This window comes from Poeciliopsis prolifica, unplaced genomic scaffold, assembly GCF_027474105.1.
Source record: "Poeciliopsis prolifica strain line A6 unplaced genomic scaffold, Auburn_PproV2 SCAFFOLD086, whole genome shotgun sequence".
In the NCBI taxonomy this organism is placed as follows: domain Eukaryota; kingdom Metazoa; phylum Chordata; class Actinopteri; order Cyprinodontiformes; family Poeciliidae; genus Poeciliopsis; species Poeciliopsis prolifica.
This window is the reverse complement of record NW_026562461.1, coordinates 222,450-233,272: the sequence shown is the minus strand read 5'-3', so window position 1 is coordinate 233,272 and position 10,823 is coordinate 222,450. Positions and strand designations below refer to the sequence as shown.

The following is a 10,823-nucleotide window of genomic DNA, read 5'->3' as shown; positions in this document are numbered from 1 at the left end:
TACAAATGGAACTAATAATCATAATTGTTATGATGTAAAATAGTTTGTTGGTGAAATGTATTACACAAACAAATTTGACTTGACTTCAGAGGACAGTGAGGGGAGCTGAGAAGGTCAGGATCGTTCCTGTTCCTGATCTGGAATAGTTTTAGAGATAAAGGAAAATAAATCTGAGCAGATTCCACTCTTCATATCCAAAAAACTTTCTAAGTCTGGCATTTATGGAACTGCACATCTTTATGGCTTTGACTGTTGTTAAGATTATACTTGTTATTAAAAATACTTCATTGATCACAACGGGAAGTTAAATATGATTAAATACTATTATTTTTTTGGCGTTACCTTGGAGTTTTATGTCTTTAATCCCACATCATCTTTAACAATTTATTAATTGAAATGTGAATCTGGATGTAACCCGTGCGTTGTAGAACTTCAAACACATTCCATCGGAAACGTTAGTAATATTAACTAGGAGGTCTCTCCTCAGCTTCCAATCATCGTGCTCTTGTGTGCTGGAAGCTGGACCCAATTGGCTAAAAGTAGTCCACTTCAACATATCGATAGCTTATTGGCCAGGTTGATAGTTCACGGGCGAGAGATCCGCCTGTTATGTTTTCTCAGGGTGGAAGTCATTTTCCATCCAGATTCCAGACTGGGAGAGAATAAACGTCGGTAAGCAGACATTCAAATGGAGGCTAAGTAGCATAAAGCGGGACATTGGCGCTGTTCTGGTGGGAATGCATCAGGCTAGCTAGCCTAGAGGAGCATCGGCGCTTCATTTCGGCTTGGCTCTTTGTTGTAGGAGCGGTGGAGCCAGACGGAGCCCAGTGGTGGTGGCATCATTTCAGGTTTGCTTTCTTTCTACGTTTTCCTCGGGTTGTTGGATTTCCATGTTTCCACTGGAGTGAGAAGACTGTATGTTTTCTGCTGTGTGCTGAATTCTTTTGGAGATACACACGTCTTCATCCTGCCAACTTCTTAGTGGATGTCTGGTCTGCAAGCTGGAGCTGTGAGATCCACAGAGCAGCTGGGCTCTGGAAGTTCAGTCATGCTCATGCCTGCTTTGGTTCTTACAGCTAAAATACTGAAGTAAATCATGACTGCTGTGTTAAAATGGGAATAAGTTTTTGATGTGAAGAGTTCAACAAATGAAAGGAGCCGTGACTGTGCTTGAATCTGGTGAGTTACTGAAATATCTTCAGTCAGTCGCAGGAACTGGATTATTTTGGTAGCAGTGGGAAGTCAAATGTCAAATATTCACTCTGCTAACAAAATTTAAAACTGAAATGTATGGCATAGGAGTTTATTAAGAATAGAAAAGCAACAGTTATTTTCACCACTAACTTTTTCCACAGCAATGATAATGTTATTAATTATATTGAGCATAGAATAATTAAAAGTTCAAGGTATTTGTGGCTTGTAAAGGGATATTACACAAAATCTCCCCTCCTTCTGGTGTCTAACTCTTTTCACTGGGAGCATTCCAAGCTAATCTCATCTGGTTCATTAGTCAGGCTGTCTGCTGCAATAGCCTCGTTGCCCTGAAAATGGCTGCTTTTCAGATATCCCGTATAAGGTTTGCCAGTTATATTTTTAAGCTGTGTCAGGGGTAATGCTCCTTCTGGTCTAACATTATGACTATCAGAAGATTTACTACTGTAAATGTCTCCTAACAGCTATTGCTGTCTGGATTGTTAATGGCGGAATAGCGATGGGGGAGCTTAACATAATGTTTTATCGCAATACAAAAGGATTTCTCCATTCATTGTCTGAAGGCTCAATGTATTCATTGTAGACACTGCATTTCTCTTTTCCGTTATTGTAAAATATTAGGCAAAAATAATGTTCAGTAAGATGTCCTTTCAGAGCTCAGGTACACATGTGTTGTCTGTAGCTGTACAAATGATGAGACCAAGTTGAATTTGTGGTTGCTATAAGTAAGTTTTGAACATGCTCCCAAAACAAAACAGGAATGTACTTGTGATAATTGGTACAGTTTTCATTGCCTACCAACAGATGATGAATCAATAAAAAAATTTGGCTAAAAATATCTAACTTTGAAAAGACCCCTAAAAATGCTCAATATGTATTCATTTCACTTTGTGGATAACAAGCCTATGGAAGAAGCATATTGATAACTGCAAAAATAAAGACATGATCTGGTGGTCTGGTGTGTCAGTCAAACCTCTCTCACTGTAGGGCAGAAGAGGACATTGGCTGATTTTTAGACCTTTGCTGAGGTAGACAAGATCAGGGGATAAGATCACCTTCACATGTAAGTATCAGCCGGTCACCGATTCCCAAAAGTTAAGAAAATCGGCTGGCTGATACATGTGTCCTATATTATAGATGTATATTGGCTATAATGTAAACAGCACTGTCAGAAATGCAATAAGTTTAGCAAGTATGTGAATGATCTAATTGTCTGACTGTAGATTGCAGCCAGTCCACATTATTAGTAGAAATAGAGGGCCCCAAAACCAAATTTCACTTACGGCCCCATGAAGGCTTGGGCTAGCCCTGACTACATCTATGCCAAAGCGCCTACAATCACATGTGGAGTGAGTGCACCACCCCCAGTATTGCCAAACTCTGTTGCAGACAGTATTTTCACTGATGTAAACTCTTGTACAAAGGGATTCCACTCAGAGTTTCACACACTTGTGTCTTGCCTTAAACCATTGGCTCCCGCTTCAACAATGCCTGTGGTGAACCAAATTGTGATTAGCTTGATGAAGCTGAGACAGAACTTTGTCATGGCTGATTTAGCACAGAGGTTCAAAATATCACAGGATCAAGTCAGTAAGACTGTTGGAATGTGGACATACATAACGCCTGAAAATAGTCCAAAGACCTTATTCTGTGATTTCTCGAAACAATTAAAGCAAGATTGTCAAAAGTTTGTAAGAGCATTTCACCAACACTACTTGTGTAATTGACTGCACAGAGCCCATGTTGCAGAAAGCTAAAAAGTTGGACTCCAGAAGTGAATCATATAGTCACTATTATGCAAATAATACTGTGAAATATTTAGTGGCAGTTTCTTCTTCTGGATTAATTATGTTTACTTCAAATGCTTATGGTGATAGTCTTTCTCAAACTGTGGTCCCTGGACCACTGGTGGTCTGCAGGCAGTTAAAACCATTAAACTGCTAAAAGTTAACAGCCATTATTTTGAAAGTGGTCTGCGAGGTACTGCATGTAAATGACTATTTATTTAACGTGAAGTTAGCTGGAAGTGTGTGTTAGGATCGTGTTAAAAATAATGATGGAAAACTGACTTGAAATCAGGTACCGTTGGAAAGAAAACAACTCCAGGACTACTTATGATCAGAGGAAGCTAGGTCATAGCTGCTGAGAGTTGATGTGTTTTTCAGTAGCGATTGGATTCCTTTGAATGGTTAGCAGTATGAATTACTCCAGTTAATCTTTGTTTTTTTATAACTTTGCTAAGAATGATGGTCTGCTTTCAGGTCAACAACTATTGTTGTTTTTATTTAATTAAAAGATATTAAATTGCATAAATATGATAATTGCTAGAAATGGGTTAATTATTTTTATATTTTTATATATTTTTTTTTCTGTTAAAGAAACTTGAGTCTATTTTTGTTATTGTGCTTCTAAATCACAAATAGCTTGAAATGTTATTAATGCACATAACACTTGGTAGTAAAGAACATCCATCCATCCATTTTCTGAGCAACCTTCTCCCTAACGGGGTCGGGAGGTGCTGGTGCCTATCTCCAGCTGCGCTCCGGGCGAGAGGCGGGGTCACCCTGGACAGGTCGCCAGTCTGTCGCAGTAATAAAGAACAACTTTTTTATATTATTGTTTCCATGTGTTTGATATCATTGGAAAGCTTAGACTTCATACTTTCAGAATCTGTAAATAACTCAAATACCCAAGAAGATCTGTTCATGGCTTTGTTGTGGCCAGTACCACTCTTCTCATTAGAATGAACAAAGAAAACAACTACATTTGAGTTAAGAGACTAATATTTCATTTCAGGCTGCATTACATATTAAGATGTGTTATTGGGGAGAGATTTCAGGTTAGGTGGTCTGTGACTGTGTGTTAAATGGTTAAGTGGTCCTCAACTTGAAAAAGTTTGAGAATCACAAGCCTAAATAGATATCTATCTATATTGATGTATAGATAAGAACAATCTATCTAAACAAATATTAGCAGAAAAGCATTAAACTGCTAAAAATTAGCAGCCATTATTTTGAAAGCATGCGATGACTCTTCAAAGTGTAACTAATGTCTGAAAGTTAAACCCCGTGGCAAATTTGGAAAAATTTCAGAAAATGCGGTGGAGCCAAAAAACACAACCGAGTGAAGGGATGAGCAGAGGGAATGGGGTGTGATCCAGACCAAAGAGTGTTGACATCCTCTGTTGTCAACAGAGGATGGGAGGGAGCGCTGTGCTTTTATACCCAAAGCCAGGCTGTGATAAAGTTGTACCAAACTGTACCGTTAAATTTCAATTGTCAAAGAAACCCAGAAGTGAGCAACATAGCGTTTCCTCACTGTTTGACTGTGACATCTGGCATGCTACTCCTGAACACTGTGCCAAGATCTGAGGCGGAGTAAGAAACGGGGTCCATTGTGGGACATCCCCTGTGTATATTTCCGATACACAGGTTAAAACTGCTTGAAAGGTTTCCACTCAGCTTCTTGTGCTGACTTTGGACCCCTTTTTTTTCATAAAAAAATGTTAAGGTCTTGAGGCAAAATGTGATAAAACTGCTCCAGGATGATGGCTTCTTCAATCTGTATGTTGATTTTCTTCTCTGGTTGTATACTTGTACAAGTCCTTAAGTTGGTTGTAGAATTCTTTTGGACTTTCACTGGGGAAGGTGTCAGGCATCTGGAACCGCTGTTCATGGACCTCTTCATTGATGTCATACTTGGCAGAAATGGTGTCTTTTACTGTGTTGTAATCTCCATTGTCTTCTCCTGCCATGGCCACATAGGCTGCTCAAAAGCTTTTCCTGACAAGTATGGAATCAGCCTCATTGCCCAGTCAGCCTCAAGTGTTATTAGGTGCTGCTCAATGTCATCACCTTCTTTCAGATTTGGTACCACATCTTTCCTCCAACCCCTGTCAGCTTGACCTTTCTGAACAGTGGGCTGGATCACCATTTCCACTTCCAGTTCAATATTTCAAGGTGGTCATTCCTGCCAAGGTTGACCCCCTGTGCTCTATTGCTGCTCCAAATCACCTCTTATGTTATTTATTTGGATCTATATCTGGCACCACCTTTTCCCAACTTTCACTCAGGTCATGCTGGTTGTTCAGATGCTGCTGCAGCAAGTCAGTAAAAGAATCAAAGTATGTGGTCTCTCCTGAGGCTTTATTTCAACAGAAAGGGATATGAGACTTAATGGAGGAGCAGATATACAGATCAGTGGAGCACTGGCACTATTTCCATCTTTCAGTCTGTCCTGAAAGATTTCCATCTTTTTGCCAGGAGCACCTATCCTGATAGGTGACTTCTGTGTGTGGCTGCCATGGAAACAAATGGGCTGTGGAGACAGAAGCTGAAATCCAGTCCATGTGTTCCTGGTTCCCACAGTTCACCCTCTGCCTGGGACAGCATGCTGTACATTGCTGGCTCTTTCTTCACATCCGCTCACTTCCTAAAATGTGAAATCGTTTCACCTTATAGTCATTCTGAGAACTGATTGGTCAATTAACAATAACAACTAACTAAGGTGTGTCAGTGTCAGAAAATCTGCAAGCTTTGCTAAAGCACAGGTTGAATGCTTCTCATCAGGGTTTTGCATTAAGATGACAGTGACCCATTTCTGGGATGTTGCTTCATGTGATTCCAAAGCTCCATGCAGGATGGCTGCAGAGGCTTGATGAAGACTATCACCTTTCACTGTTACCAGGTATGGAGCTCAGACATACTGAAGGTCAGAAGCCATTGTTCTGTCATCAGAGGTGCAATTTTTCTAACTGAAGTTGTAATGTTTCCTCGGTGGATGTCGCATAGTGAAACTGTAGCAGCTAAGCTACATACTGTATAGGGACGTGAGATATGACATAAAATTTATATCACAATATACACTGCTCAAAAAAAATAAAGGGAACACTCAAATAACACATCCTAGTTCTGAATGAATGAAATAAATATGAAAATAATTTCCACCTGTTGTCTATTCCATTTGCACAACAGCGGTGATATTGATTGTCAATCAGTGTTGCTTTCTTAGTGGACAGTTTGATTTCACAGAAGTTTGATTTACGTGGAGTTATATTGTGTTGTTTGGGTGTTCCCTTTATTTTTTGAGCAGTATATATTATGATGGGTGGTGGTAAAGATGTATATCACAATATTATTTATATAAAGCTTATAATAGAAAGGAAGAAAAAAATATACTAATTAGAGTGCATGCATTATGTGTTAAAACTTGTTTATCCCTCTTTTGTGGATCTTATTTGTTGGTAATATTTGTAAATTGTGTTGTATGTTGTTTCCTATCATTGTGAGGTCTCCCTTAAATTTTATTATAAGGGAGACCTAGAATTGATAGACAACAGCATAATCTCAACAATGAGTATCTGGATAAATCAAAGTTAAATAAATAAGTGAAAAAATATCTCTATATAAAAACATGGATGGATGAAACTTTAATGTGATGAATGTCTGTCAAATCCTGCTTTTCCTTCCCAGTGTTGTGGCTGGAACTTGCAGTTAGCACCATTGGTGGTATTTAAGCACCTATGGTTTGTTTTAAGGTGGTAAAACAAAATGTTTACTCTTTATTGTAGGGCAAATTTAAATCATTTCTACTGTATACCGTATATATTGTGCATTCCTAATACTAAGAGTCATTGCAGAAAGTGGGAGATGGAAACATGTTTCATGAGTAAGTTTTTACATGGCGAACGCTCTCATCCACTGGTGCCTCTCTTACCAGAGGCACCGAACTCTGAGAAAATTCTCTGAACCTCCAGCTTGAAGGGGAGGACTCTCTCCATTTTGTGGTGCATGCTAGTTTGTAACTTCTCTATGTTGTTTATTACAGCCACATGTCATTTCTGATGAAATTACTCTTTTTGTAGCCTGGTTGATTTGCTCCCAATTCAAATCCTGATATTTATTGATCCCAAAGGGAAATTAAATGTTGTAATTCAAATTAATTCAAATTCTTCAGAGTTATTGTAAACCAGTAGATGGAAACTTGCCTAATTTGCTTTCTCCCCCCCTTTTTTTTTCTTTTGCGCCATTTCAAAAGTTTGCTGACTGCAGTTTTTAGACAAAGCTACTGCTTTGTCCTCATGTGAAAATTGGGTTGACTGGGTTGTTCTGGTATGTGGTGGTCTGTTTCTGTCCAGAGGGTCTTCCTGTGTGGAATATCAACATCCTCAATATTTTTGCTCCACCCTCTCATTGTCAGGCAGTACAAGGAGAACTGGTCTTTGTGTCTCTGACTGCTTCCTTATAAATGCAGCTCAAACTAAACGGGAAACTTTTACTCAAGCTCTGATTGCTGTTGTATTGGGGTTTTTTGGATTTCATTCAAATCACTATTGACAGTCTTTAGTTTTTGTGAAAAAATGGCGATTGAAATGTGGAGATAATTTCATTTGAATCAGATATTTTGGAGCAAGAAGCATTTAAAATGTGTGGAAATGTTGGCTTTGAAGGTCAAGAGTATGGGTCTCTGCTTGAGGCACACGGTGTCTCTTTACTCTCTCTGGTTGCTTTAACAGATTCCAGTTCTCTTTGTTTACTTTCAGCATGTCCTTAAGACTGCAACTTTCATTTACATGTTTTCTTAATTCAACCTCTTCCTCCCTTGTTTTCATCACCACGTCTCAGAAGAGACGTTTTAGTGACAGTTGGCTCTGTTGCTGATCTGTTGTGTGATTCTGGGAGGAGGTGTCTCTGAAAAGTAGCACAATATTTTGCTCGTTACCCTACACTGAATTCACTATTGTCCCTAGATGAAGAAAATACCTTCTCTGGAGTTCAGAGAGTTGAGAACTAAATCTAACTGATGTCTAAAAATAAAAGCTGACATCTGATTTTTTAAAAACTCCTAAATATATTATTGATTAGGGGAAAAAAACAATGAAAGTCTGGCTTATATAGGAAAAAAAAGTTTTGATGATGATGAGTATCTGGTTAAATCAAAGTTAAGTAAATAAACGATAGGCAATTACCAAGGTATACTTGAGCACATAAGACTGAATGGAAAGTCTTTTTTTAACAAGACTTTCCATCCAGATGGGTAGATGGTGTGTGTGTCTGCATTTAGCTGCATTTGTTTAGGACCTGGTAATTATGGCCAGCAGCAGAGTTTTAGTTGGAGGCTACAAAGAAATGTTTTTAGTCCAAAAGCTTCCACTTTTGGAAGCTTTTTAAAAGCTCCTGCTTACTATGAGCTTTTTTAAAATCATTTCCACAGTTTGTGTGATTTGATGTTTGTGCTATTTATGTATGGGTGTATTTGTATAGTTGTCATTGGATTAGTTTAGTTTTTTTTCCCTTTTGGTAGTGTGCCTTAATGCGTAGACCACAGTTAGGAATGACCTACACATATCAAGAATGTTAACCGGAATCTCTGCCTAAATTTTGGCCATTCTGTTTGTCATTATGTGTGGTTGTTTAGAAGTGGTTGAAAATTACTTCCAACATTCCCAAACCTTACCTACACGCTCACACACTGACCCACTGAGAAAAGCTTTGTCATACCAAAGCCTGCTTCTGGTGGCTTTTGGTGATCTGTATTCCAGATGTGGCAGCCCAGCAGTGGAGCTGCATCTGCAATGGGTAGAGTCATGTTTTAGGCCCTCTTCTGTTTTGATAACTTCAACACAAATAGATACACTTTAACCCTAGCAGTTCAGAACTAACATTGCTGTCAGGGTATTATCACACCAGTGTGATGATAATTATAGATGATCCTTGTGTTTGGTGTTTTAGCCACGTTTCATGGGCGCTTCATCTAAAAGACTGAACTGGAGCATCTTGGATTGAATTAATGGAAACCCAAACTTATTTTGATTACAGTTTGTAGTGTGCACGTAATAAATAGACACGTAGAAGAAAAGAAAGAAAGAAAGAAGGCAAAAAAGAGAGAGCAAAACTCCGATATGAACTCTATTCAACCCTTTTGCTGGTCTTCTTCTCAGTCAGGATAGTGGTTATGATGACATCTAGTGTTGAAGTATAGTGACTGAATACACAACACATTTCCCCTCTTGTTTAGTAAACTTACCAGTTGGAACAGAGCATGAATTTTCTAAATTCAAAAAATATTCTGTCCAAAATGTAATACATATTTAAACAGCTGCTTCTCTTCATTAAGCAGTGTAAACTGCTCTTTTACCATTGTATAAAATGTATCTTTTATAACTGTGTCTGACTTTTAACCTGAACTTGACTAAACATTTCTAAGAGCTGGTATCAAACATTCCCACTTACTCGGTGTATATTTGCAAAATAACTTCAAATATGAACACTCAGTGCATTTTAGTCACTCTGCATTCTTCAAGCATTTAATTTTTTTTTGACATTGCTTGTAATGGTTTTTCCTTCTTCCCCAAATGCCAATTGGTTTGAGTAATGCTCATGATTTCTAAGCCAAGCAGGCCTCTTCTTGACCCCAGCTGGTCTTGTTTTGTCGTTTGAGTTTTGTGAAGGCCCTGACTCCGTTATCTGGAGCAGCAGGACTTGTCATGATGTCTATTGCAGCTTCTGGGATAAGAGAGTGCGGCCATCCTCCAGCACATAGGAGCTTGCACCTTCTCCATTACTCTGATAGGTGCATGGAATTTTGACAGTCTTTTTAAAATGAAAGGGCTTTCTCACTCGAATTAGAATTCCTTTTTTGATCTGGGGTACTTTTGCACCTTGCTTCAGCTCTGTGCAAGTTTTCGTTGCTTTCTGTCTGGAGGCAATATGATCACGCAGTTGGCAGGAGTCTGACTTTACTAGCTGGGCCAATATTCACTTTTGTGATCATCCTTCTGTTAAACATGAATTCAAACCGTGATAAACTGTGAGTTTGGCCCTTAAACAATATTTTGAAGCATTTGTTGATCCAATGGTTGGGAGCCCTGGGTCAAAGGTGGACAGTGCTGGGCTGTTCACGGTGCATTCCTTAATTGTGTTGAAGCTTGACTTGTTTAGTAGCCTCAGTCCACTTGAATACGTAATTATGTATGCAAACACACATGGGCTCTACCTGTGATGCATAATTTTGCACAAACTTTGAGCACCATGCTTTGAGCCCAAGGACTGAGTGCAAAGTAGAGATGTTATTAGGTGCTGGGGTTTCAGTAATTGCTCCTAGATGGTCCTCATTCAATAGAAGACCCTAGGCTGACAACATGTATCCCAGGAACTGCAGACTTTCCTGGTTAAAATAACACTTTTCTGTACTGACCTGGAGGCCCACTTCCTTCAGAGCCACCTATAATCATCTTCTGGGTAGTTCTGAACCACTTTAAAGCCTTTGATCACCAGAGACATGAGTTTGAAAAATGCACTTGGAACTCCACAGAACCTGGATAGTCCTTCATTTGTTATGAATGCTGTTGTATCATGACTCTCTTCTGCCAGCTACACCTGATAATAAAATTTGTGACTGCAAGAATTACCTTAATTTTCAGACTGAAAGAAAACATCTTTATGAATAAATGGGAAAAACGTACACTGTGGCACCGAAGAAGAGACTTAACAAAGTTAAAACACCTTTACCAAAGGACACGTGTAGAGACTTGCAACAAAGGTATTTTGTTTGCTTTTTGTAAATGTATTACTTTCCTTTGTCTAAATGTTCACCTCTATGTTCTCTTCATG

General features: G+C 38.8%; 1 protein-coding gene across 2 annotated transcripts in view; it reads left to right on the top strand.

Annotated features, from left to right (window-relative positions):
- Positions 1–616: 616 nt before the first annotated feature.
- ccdc102a (coiled-coil domain containing 102A) overlaps positions 617–10,823 on the top strand; it is a 35,749-nt gene continuing 25,542 nt past the window's right edge. Inside the window, exon 1 of one of the 2 annotated variants that reach the window (XM_055022412.1) lies at positions 617–848. The gene's annotated coding sequence lies outside the window, so the exon portion shown is untranslated. Of the gene's footprint in view, positions 849–10,450; positions 10,753–10,823 lie in introns of those variants that run through there. The other variant, XM_055022413.1, reaches the window with a different exon arrangement.